The following is a 6,032-nucleotide window of genomic DNA, read 5'->3' on the forward strand; positions in this document are numbered from 1 at the left end:
CGAAAATGTGATGAATCGATTAGATGATTTGGAATCAAAATTGGAAGCTATTGCTTGTTCACAATTGCAAGATGTTCCTGGTTCTAGTAGTGGCCAGAAAGCATCATTTCAACAAATTTCATCGGTGGGAACATCCAGAAAAGAAAAGAAAAAGAAGAAAATAAAGTATTCAGGTTATCCGTTAGAAGAATATCTCATGGAAAGATATACAACAATAAGAGAGTAGGTGGTGCGCAATCCATCTAGGTAAGAAATTTAATTGTATTTTATTAATTTTATTACATTGATTTAGTATTAATTTAAACTACAATATATACATATAGTGCATACTGGAAGATTGTAAGAACTGACAACTTATATGGAAGAGGTACACTAAAAACTATAATGGATACAAAACAAGATATCAATATTGCGGTTAGTGAGGTTTATAACTCTGGCTTAATTAGTTTTATTATGCTGAACATATCTAATTTATTTCTATTTATTGTATTAGCATATAGAAATGGAATTAAAGCTATTGAGAGAGTTGATCAATGAAGGTTGCAGTCCTGTTTTCAAAGAATATGCAATTCTGGACTTCAAATTTGAACATAAATGTGCTGCCCAATTGATGTGGCAACATAACGTAATGGCAGAATGTTTTAGCCATTCTCAAAAGGATTTATTGACTATGACTTTATAGCAATACATGAATGGTGATTTGCCGATGGGTGGGCGTTCATGGATAGCTTGTAACTATTTATTTATTCCATGTTCATATACGGAAAAAAATTGGTATCTCTATCTTGTTAATTTTCTGGAATGGTAAGTTCAAATATACGATTGAGTGAGGAGTCTCATACACCAAAAGAAATCAGGGAACAAATAAAGTCATTAATTGAAATAGTCCAAATTTCATTGAATTCTAACAATTTTTCTTTTAAGAGACCGAATTTAAGGAAGTATAGAAACAAAATGCTCAATTTGGAAATTATACCTTACCTACCTTACGCAAATAATAGGTATGTATTCAATGCATTTAAATTGACAACATTTATTCTTTCTTGATTTATGATTTTACCTTTTACTATTTATTTTGTCTAACAAAAAACAATTCTTTCATACAGGACAAATTCTCCAATGTTTTTACTCAAATACATAGAATGCTTTATTTTAAACTATCCATTAGAAACAGTTCAAGCAGACATAATGAGTATATATAGAAGAAAGATTGTAGTAAACATTTGTTATAATCAATATTTTCTATATTCCCGTAGTTCCTGATTATTTTTTATTGTAAATGTAAAGAATTTGTAATATGTAAACAATTTGAAATTAGTTTAAGGTTATTTTTGGTGCAACTACATGAATTCAAAATTTAAAAGTGAAAAATTGTGCATGGATATTTTAGGTGTTTACTTGCTTTGAATAAAGTAAATGAAAGACAATATTTCAGTTTTTGATCGTAAATGTGAAGAATTCGTAATATATAAACAATTTGAAATTACCTTAAGGTTATTTTTAGTGTAATACATAAATTCAAAATTTAAAAGTAAAAAATTGTACATTGATATTTTAGCTGTTTATTTGTTTTGAATAAAGTAAATGAAAGACAAAGAATAAATGAGAATATACTTTAGAATATATACTTCATTAATGTTGACAATTCACTGCAAAAATACAAAATAAATATTCTACTATCCATAATAAATGGATAGTAATAAATGATGTAAGTAGCATGTTATACATACATCATTTGTCAACATTATGGTTGCCAAAATAAAGCAAAATAAAGAAAAACAAAGCTGACAACAACAAACCATTTATTTTTATCCCAAACAAAAATATTTCAGTCATTCTTCATTCTGTCTTTTGCTTTGGAGCAAACGGATTTATGTCAGAAGTAACATTTGAATTTGAAGCATCATTGGAAGATTTGAAAAGGGCTCTCTTTGTTGGAGGCAACGGATTTTCCTTAGCCGAGTTTGTATGGATACTTTTCTCAATATTTTCTTGCCTTTTTTCACTTGGGGTGTTTCTATCGTCTAAATCTGTCAAATCTGTCACGGAGATGATGTCAAATCTATAATTTGATGAATTAGGCTAAGTTTGGAATGCTCTCAAGTAGAATGCTCGTGGAGTATCCTTCATTTTTTGAAAAATAACTTTAAATTTTGTCTATGAATCCTGTATGTCAATGATGTATACTTTATTAATATTATGATGTAAAGAGAAAGGAATAAATGTAGTCTATGAAACCGATGAGATAATTAACTGCTGGATAAATATAAAAATTAAACATTATTGACTAGGAATATCATCAGCAAAAAAATGTTTCATAGACGTATTAGAGTCCTATTGTTATGGTTTTTTTTATAAACCATAAATATTGGAGATTCCCTATTTAATAGTTCAAATACACATGTATCGCCAATTTGTAGCTGCTTGTCTGCCAGAAAATCTACTCAACCTACACTAAGCCAACGCATTACACCATTTTCTCTTGAATTTACAGTGATATTTCGGTAGTGAAGTAAAGAGTCGAGAATTCGAACATTTTGCACATATCTTGGCAATTGGTGTTTTGCAAACCTTCATGATATAGACTGGAAAACACGGATTAATGATTTACTAATATTAAGAATGATGTGGAATAGGTAAATACCAGAATGACGTATTAAAAATAACACATACAATTTCTCGATGGTTATTATGATCTAGCGTAAGTTTTACTTCAAACGCAGGATTATCCATATTTAAATCGTCGTCGTCTACTTCATAATTTGAGCGTATGTAATCTCTGCTCTAAAATAATCAAATATCCTCATATTCAACATTAAATTTCCATTAGATTCAAATACTACAACATAACCATCCTGTAAGTTATGATGATCAAAAAATTCTTCCCATCCATTAGCCAAATATATTTCTCCATCAATTCTTTCTAACTGTACTGTGACAATTATACCACCATATACAGTTAATTGTAGTGTGTTACCTATTTCTAGTTCCCAGTAATTGATAAAAGATGTCGGAAGCTTCTACAAATACAAAAAAAAAATATAAGTTGTACATTAATATTAATAAAAGATTTTAAAAAATTTGGAAAAAGAAATTATTATATAAATTACAAAACGAATGTTATGATTTAGTGAAACATCGATGATTTTGGAGAAGCTATTTGGCACATCCATTTTTGTGTCTACTAAATTTAGAAAGAATTGCATACGTCATATGATTTAAAACACAATGAAATATTGGAAATTAGACATTATGTAAAACTTAAAATCTATCTAAAAAGTAAGAAAAAAATAATAGACAACACCTGAGTTTTTCGAGCAAAGTTGGGCTGGTGTAACTGGCAGGTAAAAATATTTAAATTTTTTTGGTGAGAACAAATGGTATGTGAAGGTATTTAAGCTAAAGAAATGTACGTTGCTTTTTTCAATGATTTGACGAGAGGTTCACATGTAGAATAGACAAAATATTCCCACAGTTGTAGAAATAGACATAATATATGCAGTGGTTTTGGCACTTTCTTCCATGATTCTCGTGACTCTACAAGATTTGTAATGTTTTGCATGATTTTGTGGGAACAAAAAATGAAAGAAAGAGATAATACTTTTTTTGTTTCTTGTATTAATCTTTAACCAAAACAATATAAATTTTGTTTAAAATTTCATCTAACTCAAAATATTGTTGATAATATTTAGAGAAAGCAATGAAGATGCGGCTATACCCCTCGTGCGAGTGATGTCGTATCCTACAGATTTGTGCGGGTACCGCGGGACATTCCAATGTGCGGGGTAACCGCACTTTGTGAGGGTGTGCCAACTACCCCGCACAATTATGTGCGAGTGCACAGGCACCATTTGTGCAGGGTAGCCCGCACAAATGTGCGGGGCTACCAGCACGAATTGTGGTGCGGGTAGCCTTGCACAAACGGTGGGTGCGGAGTAGCCCGCACAAAATTGTTTGTGGGGCTACCCCCGCAAAAATTTTGCTGCGGTGTAGCCCCGCATATTCTCCATGTGCAAATGAGAAAATAGACATTTTCGCACAGCAAATCAGCACCAAATTCTTGTGAAAGTTGAAAATGGGAGTTTCTTACATTTTGTTAATACTCGAATGTGGAAGAAAGAAAAAATTGCTTATAATTGTGCGGGTGCGACACACCACACATTTTCTGCGGTCTCACCCCGCACATTTGTACGTGTGTGTGTGTGTCTATATATATATATATATATAGATTAATGATAGTGTCATAGCTATACTAATTTTCAATTTTATGATTAGTTTTCATTAAGCATTATTGTTTTGCTAGTTGTTTATCAACGTGAATTTCAACTTACCATCTCAAAAAGTTTTAACTTTGACAACTAAATATAAGAAATCATGTCACTTACAAAATAAGTTCCTATAGGTATAGATTACTTGGATGAAAATAAATCTAAATAGAAGACAAAAATAAATACAAATTTATCAACAAAGCTTGCAACATTAATTGATGTTATCTAGCACCCATAAAGCAAACCAAACACCCTGATGTATATATCATTTCTAATCTAGACAGTTTAAACACTATATGATTTAAAAGAAGAGAATAGTTGTTGCCAAAAACTTCTCCAATATCTCAATCGTCATGCACTCATTTTTTTCTTATAGTGCAGAAGAACTTGTGTTATTTATGTCTCTATCACAAGTTATCTTTAAATCTGAAGACTTGAAAGCTTGGTTTGCCACAAGTAACCAATTTTTGAAAAGAGTGTGCTCCAATAATTTTCCTATGTACCAACATTTTCTTGACTTTCTTCACATAAATTTGAATGTCCATATGCTACATAAATTAAATTGATTTAGATACTCTGAAAAAAAAATGTTTTGAAGTAGGATGTCATTTATATTTTGAATAACAACTTCAAAATGCTAATTAGTTAGAATTCTTACAAAAATGATCCACTCCATTCCATTCATCAACTTCTAGAATAATCTAACATCTGCATTGTAGTTGGAAAAAAAAAGCATTTCATTTAGCATAGTCGACAGAGAAATCATGGACAAAAAAAGAAATTCCAATAAATCGAACATATACCTATAAAGAGGTGCAGTTGTATGAATGTATGAACGAAAGAACCTCCTTGTACACAACATTTTTAGTACATGAGTTGTGCGTATGATTTTCATTGGACGGTTTGAGTAGAACTTCAATAGATCTGCTTGTGTTTGCTCTTGACAGTGCTACATATAATTGACCATGGTAGAAAACTGGTTCTGGTAGGTACAAACCCACGAAATCAAGTGTCTGACTCTATGCTTTATTTATTGTCATTGCAAAGCATAGTCTAATTGGGAATTGAGTCCTTTTAAATGGAATCGTAGTTCGATCAGTTTTAAGAGGTATGAAAGGGATCCTAGGTAAGAAAACTTGTTTTTCACGATATTCACCAGTTGTGATTTCAGCAAGAATGACATTTCTCTCAAATTTTCGACAGGTAAGGCGTGTTCCATTGCATAACCCCTCGGAAGGATTGATATTTCGTAATAACATTACAGGACAATTCATCTTCAATTTCAACTCATGAGGTGAAATACCATTAGGTGTCAAAGTATTCAAGAAGTCTTCCTGTAGGCTTTGTTCTAATTTCTCAATTATTTCATCAAAACTATAGTACGTGAAACTTTGACCAGGAATTTGTTCAAGCAAAAGTCCATTAATGTAGTCAACACATTCATTTGTAGGCGTAAGAATAACGCGATTGACCATCGTATATAAATGATCGGCATATGCGTCTATATTGGGAAACACACATTGTATCAATTTTTTTAAAGACATAATTTTATCTTCGAATGGTAGAACTATACTATTTGGTAGCTTAATATAGTTGCAAGTATGTTCTTATTCTGTTCCACCTCCAATTCGAAGTAAGTATTCATAAAAAATGGGATCGGACTTCGCTCTCATATTTTCAACCAGTGCTAAATGTACAAAAGAAGGCCACAAATACGAGTAAATCATGCTAGCCTTTATTATGTCTTATTTGTTTCCCTTAGGT

This window comes from Olea europaea, chromosome 10, assembly GCF_002742605.1.
Source record: "Olea europaea var. sylvestris chromosome 10, O_europaea_v1, whole genome shotgun sequence".
Taxonomy (NCBI): Eukaryota; Viridiplantae; Streptophyta; class Magnoliopsida; order Lamiales; family Oleaceae; genus Olea; species Olea europaea.